A 13453-nucleotide genomic window follows, 5' to 3' on the forward strand; every position below is an offset into this window, starting at 1 on the left:
CGTTGTTCCAGGAAGATGGAGCACCGAGTCACACTGCTAGAAACACCCAAAAGTGACAGGAAAGAAACGGTATCCAGAAGTTACTCTGGCTGAGCCAATCTCCTGACATGAACCCCATCGAAAACTTCTGGGCCATACTCGAAACAACCAAAAAAAAACCAATTTCGAAGAGCGATCTACTCCAAGTTTTGAAGCAAGAGTGGGCGAAAATCCCACAATCTAAAATTGACGAGATGATTCTCACGATGCCCCAAAGGATCAATGAACTCCAGGAAGCGAAAGGAAGATCTACTAGATATTAATTAAATTATAAATATATCAATTCATGTGAATATGACTGAAAATTTTCATTTTTTCTACATGTTAGTAGATAAGCCAGGTAAGCAACAACGTATGGCAGCAAAATCGAAAAACGTTTTTACGTTAATTTCAATTTTATTAGAATGGACTACCTCGCACTCGTTTTAAATTCTTTGACGTGTCCTACGTATTCATACCCAGGCACTGCAAGGTGAATAATTTAGATATAAAACAAGTTTCTACTAAATTCAAGAAAGTAGATCTTAAAGAAATACTTCACTTCTTTGCAGCTTAAAAAAAAACAACAAAGAAAAAACACAGTCTTACTAAATTTACACAGATAGGCCTTTAAGCTAAAGGTTTACTAGAAACTGCGACATTTGGCACATCTAATACTATATGTATATATGACATGTCATATGTATATTTAACAAATTCTCACACATACACGGTTAAAAAGCATCTGAATTTGTAAATATTAACAAAGATACAAGTGATCGACTAGTTTCTTTTGATGTAGCATCGTTGTTCACAAATGTATCAGTGATGGAAGTGTTATGTTGTTTTGAAAATAGATTAGTAGCTAGCAAGTTTTTCATGTTTACATGTATATGATATTATAAATTTAACAATGTTGTGTGTAACTAATAGTTATCTTAAAGTAGGAAATGAAACTTACAGACAGAATAAAGGTTTGTCTTTAGGGTCACCTTTATTACCTCTATTAGCAGAAATTTTAATGCTTGATGCTGAAACTCGTGCGCTAAAAACATTGGTTAATACCCGAGGTGTAGGTAAGATATGACACGTTTCTGGTATGACGGCATAACAATATCACGTTAATTGATTTTCCAAAGCATCTTAATTCGATGAGCTCTATGATACATTTCATTTTAGAAGTTGAAAATGAGGGTTTTATAATTTTTTTAGATATTTCTCTAAAAAGAAAAAGTGTCTTTTTGTTTACTTCTATACACAGGAAGTCGTTCTCAGTTGCCATGTCGCGTCATTTTCGTCTTTTGTACATAAGGCCGTTAATATCTCGTCATATAATGAAAATGTAATGGGTAACGAATTTGTTGTTATGTATTTATTTTAATATTAACGTTGTTTAGATTAAGTTTATATTTAAAAACATGCATTGCTTGTAATGTTAGATATCTATTGCGAAACTCCCGCCTATTCTCCAAAGTTGTCGAAGATTCTCGAGAGTGGGAATCAACAATATATCTATATACGTAAACGTTTAAATATAGCTCATTATTGTTATGTAATCTGAATTTTCTAGAAAACCTTCCCACGCCTATAAGTACTAAATCCAAAGTACAATTTAGCTACTAAATTTAGATTATCAGTTAACTCGGCTTCGGACTATTCGAAATTCTAATACGTAACAAATGTTAGAATTAAATTATTTAAAATAAGTAGCGATTGACAGAGGGTATGAACCTAATATTGTAGATAGGATCTATAAAAATATTGTATTAAACTGCAAATTTCTGTATGTACCAAATTCCAGACAACCAAAAGCGAAGCTAGGAAAGAATATGTTTAACGTATGCCCCATCATGGTCAACAAAAATACGTAATATGTTTATGAAAAATTCGAATTGTCAAACTTTTACTCCTCAGTTAAGATTAAGTAATATTGTTAATGGTGTGAAGGATAAGAGTGAACTAACGAATAAATGTGGAATATACAAAGTTTCATGTTGTTGTGGTTTAGGTTATATTAAGCAGACAATTAGAAATTTAAAATAAAAGAACATAAACATGTTGTTGATAAAAGAAAAACGAGTGATTCGACCACGACGAAACATGTCGCGAACTCGTCACATGTCACTGATTGGGGCAATGTAAAAATACTTAGAGGTAAAGTTGTACATGTACATATACTGTGTATATTAAGGAACTTGATGTGTATTATTTGTCTCCTGAAGTAGGTGGACGTGAATTTAGAATATTTTATCATATATTTTTCTGCTGTTAACTTTATATTGTGCATGTCGAAACAGTGGTGTCGTCATTTTATTTTTTATTGAAAATTTGCAGAAGAGCTATCAGTTTAACGTATTGATGTCATATATGTTTATGGGTGATAATGGTAGAGACGTTCTGCCGTTGACAGAATTTTGAAATTTTGCCTAAAGCGTCAAAATACTTTAACCATTAACATATTTAGACATACTATTAATGCTACCTAGTGCAAGTAACAGAAGTATTATAAACTTTCTAGTATTTTAATTTTTTCTTACATTTTGGATATTCGTAGATGGCCGTAAGTATTACGTTTAACTAAATGTAATAGAACTATAAATACATGTGCATGTTATCAAACACAGGAACTGAAGTTACTTGTGGTGTATAATTTAGATAGTTAAACAACTTGAAATTGTTACTTCCAATGAAAAAAGGTAATATTTGGATTCTGAGCTTTACAGATCAATTGGTATAGCTCAGAAGTACTGCCAAATTGTATCTTTAATAACCAATAAAACGAAATCCGTGAGCTGTGGCGTCTTGTTTTTAAATGAGCTGTTTTAATCAATCGAAACGTAGCTTCCTTTTTTATGTTCTTGACTTACACTTAATAGCTTTTGAAATGCGAAAAGTCAACAAAATGATATTGTATTAATTTAATGCATAAAAAATACAGATAAACATACAGTTTCAACATTCCAGCTTAGGGCTTACATCTATTAAACAAAATCGTCATAGTTATCGTCCACTGACGAAACAAGTAAGTTCTTTACCAAATGTTTTCTCGTCGCTCACAATTTAATTGTTTGGCCAGTGGACGATAACTATGACCATAAACACGTAAAAAAGTTACTGCCTAAATGATTTAGTTTTCAGATAGCAATAATAAGCAATCAAGTGACCAATTTTATCGTATGTACTTAATAATTCATGTATTTACATTTTAATATTTAATGAAAAAAAAACATTGTTAAATTCCAGCTCTTGATTCATAGACTGTATAATAGTACAATTGTTGCTGATAGCAAAGCTTAATCGCTAAAGCATCTTAGTCTAGTCGCTTTTAAAACCAGTAGTTTTACTACATGGACATAATATGAGTATTTAGTCTGGAGTACGCCAAACTTTGTTTTCGTGGATATATAAAGTTTTTGATTGCTTAACATGTATAATAAAAGAAAAATGACGATATCATTCATCAACTGTCTTTAATTTAAAGAATATGTAAACCATTTTATAATAATACATTTTTCTTTCAAAAAAATCGTTATTAACACAGTTGATTAAATATAATATATTAAGGAGTTAAGTATGGCAAAAACTGTAATACAATGATATATTTAGTAGAAATTTGAGTTTTACTAATGCCTTAGACTTTTAAACTGATATAGGTAATTGTTAATATTGTGTAAGGGTGTTTAAAATGTCCTTAATTTTTTTTTGAGAAAAACTCGTTAAAATACCAAACAAAGCCTGATTCTGTGTTTACAAATTATCGTTAATTAAGATTCAACAACTAAAGTCCTACTGTTATATATATTCATCCATTATATCAGTCGATTAATCGAAATATAAATACAACTGAACGAGTTAAGTAAATGGTTCACTCATACTATCACATCTTATAATGAACAGAGCTAAAGATCTGTTATAACAGATCACATATCATGTTTTGAGGAAATCTTCAAAAGATCTAACTGTTACCAAATGATTTAGATGTGGCGATGTAAGCTTATGATTTAGCCACAACCTAACTGCAAGACATCTACAGATCTAATAGTCATCATCATGTGAGGTATGTTTATCACTTGAAAAATCGTGTTAATCATGACTGGTTATTTTCTATTGATCAAGTAATTTTTCTTTCTAGTTTTGGATCATGCATTTATTACGAACATGTCATAAAACTACTAAAATTAGGTTTCATGTGAATAAAGCTAAATATAAACTGGTGACAGAAGTCTATCAATTTATACTTTCTAAAGCATCGTGTGCCAATTTTAAAAAGAATAAATAGATCTCACGAGTGCTTGTAACGTTGACAAATGATCTGCGCTGGACTGTGAGCACATATAGACTCATTTATCAGTTCAATTTCCGAACGGAAGCAAGAGAGACTCGCCGTATTTATTTTTAGTATATTTAATCAAATAGAAATTCACTAACGTCGTCTTTTCGTGTGAGCTTTAACTTTGTGACATTTAATTCTTTAGCTGTTAGCGATTGGGTTCCTATTATTATATTATTAAGTGAGTGAGATTTAACGTAAGTTAATAGAAAAGTCAAACAAGTGCACACGGTATGAAAAGGTATTACTTAATTACAAACATAATAGTATATTGTAATGTAAAAAAAGTGACGTCAACATTCCATCCCCAGACATTACTACCATAATTTAATCACAAGATGACAAACATCTCAATTATCTTTGCCCTAAACATGTCAAAAGCTTATAAATGTTTTATTTGTAGATTGTACTAGAAGGTTTGGTTTTTATTTAAGTTTATACTTTAGGCATTACTTCTTATAAAGTCTTAGAGTTAAAACATACACACATGCTCACAGACCTAACTAGTTTCACCAAGAAACATACCAATATTTATCTAATATTCATATTCTTTACATTATAATTTTTATCGTAAATACTACTTGTGTTGGAATTTTCTATTAAATATTAAATTAACAATTCAAACATCTCTAAAATATCTCATTATAAGGTTCTTTATTATGTGTAAAAATCATTTTCTTCGAGCTAGTTGTGCAATAACATTAGTTTATCAATCATTACCAAGAATGTGGAAGCAGTTTTATCATTCTAATATCCTGCGATATGTTTGTGATAATCTTTATAACCCCGTTTTCTCGTCCTTGGATAAAACATACGTCACCCTTGCTACTTGTATCTTTTAATCATTGTTTTCTTGCTTGTGATTTCTTTGGTTTTATTCAAAAGATATAAGTTGCTTTGTCTAGATTTTTGTTAAGTGAGGTATTTACAAATAAACACTCTCAGCATTATTTATTTCATAGTTGATATTTTTAAAGAGCTATATCTTTAAATATCGTTATAAACTTATGTTTATACCTTATAACGTTTCTGGAATTGAAACAATTGTGTTATTGAAATTTCCTTATTGACCATATTACCTTCAATTTCATTTTTATTATCTTTTTATCATTTTATTGAAGTAATTGTCTCGTATTTATTTTTGTTTTTGTAATACATCTTCGTTTTAGTAAATGTTTTTGTAGTAATTATTTTCTCTATATTTTGTTAGAATTTTATTATTTCAAGGTTTTATAGTAAAGTTTCTGTTCCTGTAGTACTATTTGTGTTTAGTAATGTTGTTATTATTGACAATTTCAACAGTAATATTTTATTTTTTCATTAATTTACGGTTTTAATTGTCTCATGCTTATGTTTAATTTTTTGTATTATTTATTGTTATCTTGTAATTATTACTTTGATTTCCCTGTACCTAACCTTAATATAGATGTCTAGCAGAACTAATCAATTCATTCATTTATGTAACTGCGGCTTATTTATAAACATATGGTAATTTTCATACTAAGGAACAGCCAAGGTAATTAAATAAATCGTTTTTGCACGTCGAACCGAGTCGGATTTTTGTCCAGTTTATCGTGAAATGCTAGAATCAGAATCCATGTAGATTTTCCCAACAAAACAACAACAATTTTATGAAACAGAATCTTAACAAATGTAATATCTCTTAGTACTTTCGGCAATACACACGCACACTCATGTATATTGCCGAAAGTACTAAGAGCTAGGCCCGGCATGGCCAGGTGGTTAGGGTGCTCGACGCGCAATCTGCGGGTCGCGGGTTCGAATCCCCGTCACACCAAACATGCTCGTCCCTTCAGCCGTTATAAAGCGACGGTCAATCCCACTATTCGTTGGTAAAAGAGTAGCCCAAGAGTTGGCGGTGGGTGGTGATGACTAGCTGCCTTCCCTCTAGTCTTACACTGCTAAATTAGGGACGGCTAGCGCAGATGGCCCTCGTGTAACTTTGCGCGAAATCCGTAACAGACAAACAAATTAAGAGCTATTACACACACATATGTAAATAAGAGCACACATTTTTATGCAACAACATAAAATGAAGATTTGATGCACATGACAAGGAAGTTAAATTTGTAGTTCAATTTATACCCTTTAAGACGTAGGTTTTGAAATTTTCAACAGCTCGAGGCTTATATACTTAATAATATCACTTGCAAAATTGCTTTAGTTATAAGTATTCCGTTCCTGAATATAAAAGTTTCAAATTCGTTGCAATATCACTACTCACAGATGTTTAAATATATGATTTGCTCTACGTCACAAGATTTCGTGGACGGAGCTCGTATACTCACTCATTTTTCACAAACGAGGATTCTTCTGCCGTATTTTGAACACCAGATTTATTCAACTTTGCGGGAAATTCAACAGTATTCTTGTTGACAGTGTTCGAATTAATAGTTTTAAATAATATCAGCACCTTATGAAAACTATTACGTTTACTCTTTAATTTTTTAGCTAGTTCTTTAAGATAACAATAAACCACTATAGTATGGTGATCCCCATTAGTTTTACCTCTCGTTAGTGTAAGCTTCTATAATAATTAATGAAAGCTGTTTAACAATTCCTTAAATAGTGTAACATTACTTCATTAGTTAAGTTACACTAGTTTCTGGTAACGATTTAATTGTAATATTAACATTGTTGTTACATCCTTTTCTAAGTCTTACTATTAATCAGTGCTTTCTAGAATATTATTATCGTTTATACAATTTGGCTAGTACTTAGGCTTTAAATTTATTCATTGCTTCCAGCTGCCCACTCGATGTGTGTTGTAAAGTGACAGCAGTTAGTTAAACCTTGATTAGTTGAGCTAGATAAACCTCATTCCATAGTTAATATATTATTATTTTTTGTTACTTAACTTGCTTATCTTTTAAGAGATTTCGGTTAGTTCTAGATCCATAGATAATAAATGAATGTCAAAACAGTACAATAAATAGCAAAAATAATGTTACTCTAATTAAACTTTTAAACAATGCGAGAGAGGTTGACTATTGCAATACTGTCTTGCGTCATTGCGCCATCTCCAGTAGCTTGAAGTATTGTAACAATATAAACAGCGACAAGTACCTTATGTCATTTTCTCCATATTTTTAATATACGGCAGCTCAAAACAGGATGAAATGGGTGTCATCGAAGTAGATCATATGCTTCCTCCTGACGCACAGTTTGCACTCTAAATATCACTGAAGCTTTACGTTGGGATATGAAATAAGCATTTTCTGGACCGCTTGTTGGCTGCCATATGATAATGTTTATAATGTCTTTCTAATGATTTAACTGGACATAGGTAAATTGTATAAAACTATGTAAAAATTCCAGTTAGCTCTTTCCAAAGGAAAAAAAAAAAGTTTGATAGGCCTATAAAATAACATTTCTAGATACTTTATAATTATTTAGTTGAACTTAAAAAGTTTACAATTTAACATATTTTAATACAAATAATAATCGTGTGAAACATGAGTATATGCATCTCATTGATAAAAAAGTACTCATTTTGGTAATACGCTAACCATATTTTATGTAACCACCAAGTTTTTTAGAGAAAAAAAATAATAATTCAAAATACGTTATCTACACAAAAATTACTGGAAACTGTCCTTAAGTTTAAATAGCTCAGCTATTAACAGTTAAAAGCTTAATGTTTAACTAGATTTGTGCTAATAAAAGGCACTAGATTATGAATAATATCGTGTGAAGATCATCTTGTGACCAATACGAAAATCAAAAATAATTTTCGACGCGTGGCAGCTGTTTTCAGATAACACGCTATCGGATATTATACGTAACAAAGACTCGGTTTTTCAAACCACAAATAAAGTTTTTCAAAACAAGTGCGTTTAAACATAGACGTGTTTTAAAGATTGTATTTATGTGATTCGACAAACAATTTGAGTACAACTTATCAAGTCAAAAGTTTCACAACGTTTAATAGAATTAAGATACTTGTGAAAAGAGCGTTATGTTATGTTTAAAGCACAAAATGCGGATCAGTCAATGTAGGACAACAAGGTCCAACACCACGATACGCTGAATCTCATAAAATTACAAAAAACTAGCAAATTATTTTGCGATCGTTTATGCTTGTGTTTAATTGTTTTTCTTTTTCTGTAAAGTCTTAGAATTGAACTTATTGAGTCGATGTATCGCTCTGACATATTTATCTATTTGAATGTTTTAACCACTTGTTATTTTAGGGCAAAAATAAACACCGAGTAAGTAAAGTATTAAGAATGCATATAACTAATCACTATTCCCTGTATACAAGTATTTGACATGCATCCATTAGATATGAAAGTTCTTTTGACGATAACCATGAAACTAGCACAAAAGAGAATCGATACTGACTGGCTGCTTTATAAAAACTAATCTACGTTTGTAGAACACTCATTTTTAATTGCATACTTAAAATATAAGCTGATCATGTGATATGTTACATAATTAATATTAACTTCTGATCAAAGCAAGCTACCTACGTTGATCATAAATTTCAAAAACTCCAATAATGAATATATATAATTTAATATTCTGTTCTTACGTGCTTATTTATAATGATTAGATACATTGTTTCATCAGCTGAGTAGTCTTAATATCGGCGATATTTTCGAGCATAATCCCGATAATATCTCCCGAGGTTTGGCCTCTTTAAAGGAGCACGATAACATAACATCCACCAAATTCAGTCCAACTGAATATTCACGTGTATAGTATAATATCTGAGTTGTCGTTTATTCCCGGCAAGTAACTTGTAATTATATAGGTATTTTGAAGAACATGTAGAATTAATGCTATTAACATGTTCTGAATTTTTCAGCGGATTAATTGTATAAGATAAAGTATTTTTTCTCTCAACTCCAAAACTACGAATTTCACCAAGAAGCAAACGTGAGGTTCAGTCTTGTCTTGGATTCATCACTTTTCGTTGTGTTACATTGATGTTAGAAATACTATTTGCTGTTAGTAACCATGGGCAAATCAAATCATATACTTCTTATCTAGTGGGGTAAAATCGAAAAGAAAAATTTCTGCATTTTGTGAAATATATGTAACGCTGAGACCAGGCTATTATCTTGGCGAAACGTGTACCAGCCCGATATTAGGACAGTCTTTACAAAATAGCCTATGTATCGGTCTAATAAACGCTCACTGTATGTTGAATATTTTTTTTATCTTGAGAGGAAACACAAAAGCCAGCTGCATGCATAATCTCTACTTGTCTGTCCAGTGGCTTGAAAGAATTACAGCTTGTGAATAGGCGTAGATTTATGCATATATTTATTTGGAATGATTAATACCTTTCAATATAATTCATAAAAATTATAATAAGGATTGGCATGGCCTGGTGGTTAAATCGTTTAACTTACGAGCTGCAGGTCATGGGGTCAAATCCCATCACCGAATGTGCTCGCCTTTGCAGCTGTTGGGGCATTATAACGTGTCAGTCGATCCAACGCTTCGTTGATAAAGAGTAGCCCAAGAGTTGGCTGTGGGTGGTGTTGGCTGGCTGTCTTTCCTCTAGTCTGTCAGTTCTAAATTAGGGACGGCTAGTGCATATAGCGCTCGAGTAGCTTTGTGCAAAATTCAACAAGCAAATAAAATCGGAGAGATTGCATACCCTCGCTCTGCCGCTCCTTTTCGAGATTGCATGATCTTATATTGGATAACGTCAAAGCTCAGAAAATCATTGAAAGTGATCCAGAATCCGGATCAAGATTTGGATCCGGACCAAATTTAGGGAGAACTGTCTCATACTAATGTAGGTCCTAAATCAAATATGTTTTGAAACTCAGCTTCATATCTTGCAAAGTCGTAATAAAAGGAACCAAATGTCTACATTTGTTTTGAAATAACTGGTTTAAACCACGAATTTTCATTGATATTGATAGTATAAACAATAAGTTATTATATAAAAGTTTTGTCTAGATAAAGTATTTTTTTCTCTCAACTCCAAAACTACGAATCTCACCAAGAAGCAAACGTGAGGATCAGTCACTATTTTTGGAATTGTTTTTTTTTTTCACTCCGACTTATCATATTTTATTTACGTACCGAGTTATCCTAGAAATGGCTAATCTAAACCTTGACCTATTCTTGAACTGGTTATTTTTATTCCTGATTTATCAGTAAGGTGATTGATTTCAGCCATGATATATTCTAAACGTTGCTGAGATTAGCCCTCATTTAATATTCAAAATGCTCGGCTTTGAACTGAAGTTATTCATAAAATGGTTGAAATCAAAATCGTGTTATCCTTGAAGTAGTTCGCTTTAACCTGAACTAATAATTGGAGTATTGGTTTCTCTTTGGGTTATTGGCTTTATCTGTTAATCATATGTGGTGGAAGATTTTAAAAAAATAACTGAGGAGATTTGTTATGTGCAATAGGAATCAGACTGTGTTTCAGGTGAGCGATTTCTTCAACATTGGTCAGAATTAGCTTATCTGTAACCATACCATGCGCAGGATAATACAAAAATTATCACGTGATAACCGACAATTAGTACAAAAACAACTTGTATGAAAACTGGAAAATACACCTTCAATGGTCATAAGAGCTCAAACTCTGGACAATAAATATACTTTAATGTATTTAAATATAACCAAATTTTGTGTAAGATTATGTTCCCCACAAAAGTAGATAACATAAAGTGAGAAGAGATTGCTATACACTCTCTTTAATAAATGACTTATTGAACACAAACTTACACGCTGGGATCTGTCATGCCAATCCAACCTTATAGTTAACCTTTTTGCAATGTAGTTAATGCATTCAGAAAAGAGGATATTTCTATGACAGCTCTTCTCTTAAACACATTTTAACCACTGGTGAAACAATGAAAACATGTGAGGCTATGGGCTACAAGTAGAAAATTTTTACATGCTAGAAATACATGTAGTAATTGGTGGGCTATTTAAATAAAACCAAATTTAATATTTTTAATTTTCAGTGATTACATGTAAATACAGTGCCTTCCAAAAGTCTTCACCCCCCCTGTGCGAGTAATCAATTTTAGTTATTTTCTTGTGAAAGACATAACTCAAATGGTCAAAAATATTTATTATATTAATCTCAGACCAATTTACAATGGTTAAAAAAACATAAGGTGTATTGTAACTCACTTTAGTGATATAACACAAACAAAGTTTGAAAACATGTTGCAAAAGTCTTCACCCCCTAACGTGATTATGCAGTTAACATTTGGTTGAAGCTCCTTTGGCAGTAACGACAGCTGAAAGTCGTTTTGGATAACCCTCCACAAGCTTTTCACAGTATGCTGGAGATATTTTACCCACTCCTGCTTGCAGATATCTCCAAGTTATTGTGAGTTGGAAGGATGTCTTCTATGCACAGCAATTTTCAAGTCTCTCCACATATTTTCAAGTGGATTTAGGTCTGGGCTTTGGCTTGTCCAGTCAGGGACGTTAATTTTATTTCTCCGAAACCATTCTTGGATGGCCTTTGATCTGTGTTTGGGATCATTGTCCTGTTGAAATGTAAACCTTCAACCTACTTTTAGTTTTTCAACTGACTTCTTCAGGTGTGTAAATTTTACACTGTCCATGATCCCGTGAATGTGTACAAGTTCTCCATTGTGAGCTGCAGAAAAACACTCCCACAGCATTATAAACCCACCACCATGCTTGACAGTTGGGACTGTACATATCGTTTGTCATTTAACCCCGAAACTTATATTTTGACCTCATCTGACCATAGAACTTTCTGCCACATTGTTGTAGGGTTATTGAAATGTTTACGGGCATAGTCCATTCGCAATATAAAATGCATCGATGTCAGTAGTGGTTTCTTTCTTGCCACCCTACCATACAAGCCTTTTTTGTGTAAGGTACGTGATATTGTCGAGGTGTGTACGGCAACTCCAGTTGATGCTACTGAAGTCTGCAGCTCTTTCAATGTCACTGTTGGCTTGACAGTCGCTTCTCTGGCGATGTTTCTGCTTGTTAGAGCACAGACTTTTTTAAGGCGACCTGATCTTGACAAGGTTGAGGTAGTGTGACACACTTTCCATTTGTTCACAACCGATTTTACTGTACTCAATAAAAAATTGAGAACCTTTGAAATTGACTTATAGTCTTCTCCCGAATTGTGCATTTGAACAATCTTCTCCCTAAGGTCTGTAGAGAGTTCTTTTCTCATCATTCTCAACCTGTAACAGTAAACCAAATTTTAACTTTCAAAATACTCTGCTTAAATCAATACTGATGGCTCTATATGACCTAAAGTATTTTTTCACGTGGCTCTATAATATACTTTGGTATCTGATAGAGTTGTACAGAGCCACTTCTATTTATTTTAGCAGGGTAGTGACGTAAAGTTAAGCCAACTATGGTAAAAGCTTAGGGGCTGAAGACTTTTGCAACATGTTTTTTTCAAGATTTTTTGTTTTATATCACTAACTTGGGTAACAATGCACCTTTTCTTTTTAATCTTGAGAAACCGATCTTAGTGAATATATTTGGCCATTTGAGTTGTCTTTCACATGAAAATACCTAAAATTTATTACCAACACAAAAGGGGCACTGTAGATACCAGTGTTCTCAAGGTTATAGATTTCAATGTGAATAACTAGGAAGGATCCATAGAATAACTGTAGGTCTACCAGAAAAAAAAATTGGAGTAAAATCTTAGTACTCCTAACCTCGACTGAATTCGAAGCAAAGAAAGAGACTGTACAAAATGAATCATACAGAGAAACGATCTTTATTCAAACATTCTAAAAACAACAATCAGAATTTTTAGGGCAAGCACATTGTGTCACATTGTACTGAAGTGTGTTATTAGATTAAGTCAGTATTTGTAGAAATCAAACCAACATTTCTCTTAATCATTAAATTCTCAATTATCCTGTTCCAGACTAATAAAAATAGCATTATACACCAAAAACAACAAAGCTATTCTTCTCAGGTGCAGGTGCTACCCACGTGACTGACGGTCACTCTCATTTAATAATAAACACCTGGCTTTTCCACTGACAAGCTCACTGTCAATTTCTGTATAGTCTATTCTGTGTTGCAGCAACCTTCCTACAAGAAAGCAAATATAACACGTCAGTTGACTATTGTAACGAA

General features: G+C 32.3%; 1 long non-coding RNA gene across 1 annotated transcript in view; it reads right to left on the reverse strand.

Moving 5' to 3' along the window:
• Window positions 1–64: 64 nt before the first annotated feature.
• LOC111087492 overlaps window positions 65–13453 on the reverse strand; it is a 23679-nt gene continuing 10290 nt past the window's right edge. The window contains exons 2-4 of the long non-coding RNA XR_002612165.1: window positions 13355–13361; window positions 10445–10450; window positions 65–137 (exon numbers count right to left, since the gene is read on the reverse strand). This is a non-coding gene — a long non-coding RNA (uncharacterized LOC111087492). The remainder of the gene's footprint in view (window positions 138–10444; window positions 10451–13354; window positions 13362–13453) is intronic.

This window comes from Limulus polyphemus, unplaced genomic scaffold, assembly GCF_000517525.1.
Source record: "Limulus polyphemus unplaced genomic scaffold, Limulus_polyphemus-2.1.2 Scaffold2214, whole genome shotgun sequence".
NCBI lineage: Eukaryota > Metazoa > Arthropoda > Merostomata > Xiphosura > Limulidae > Limulus > Limulus polyphemus.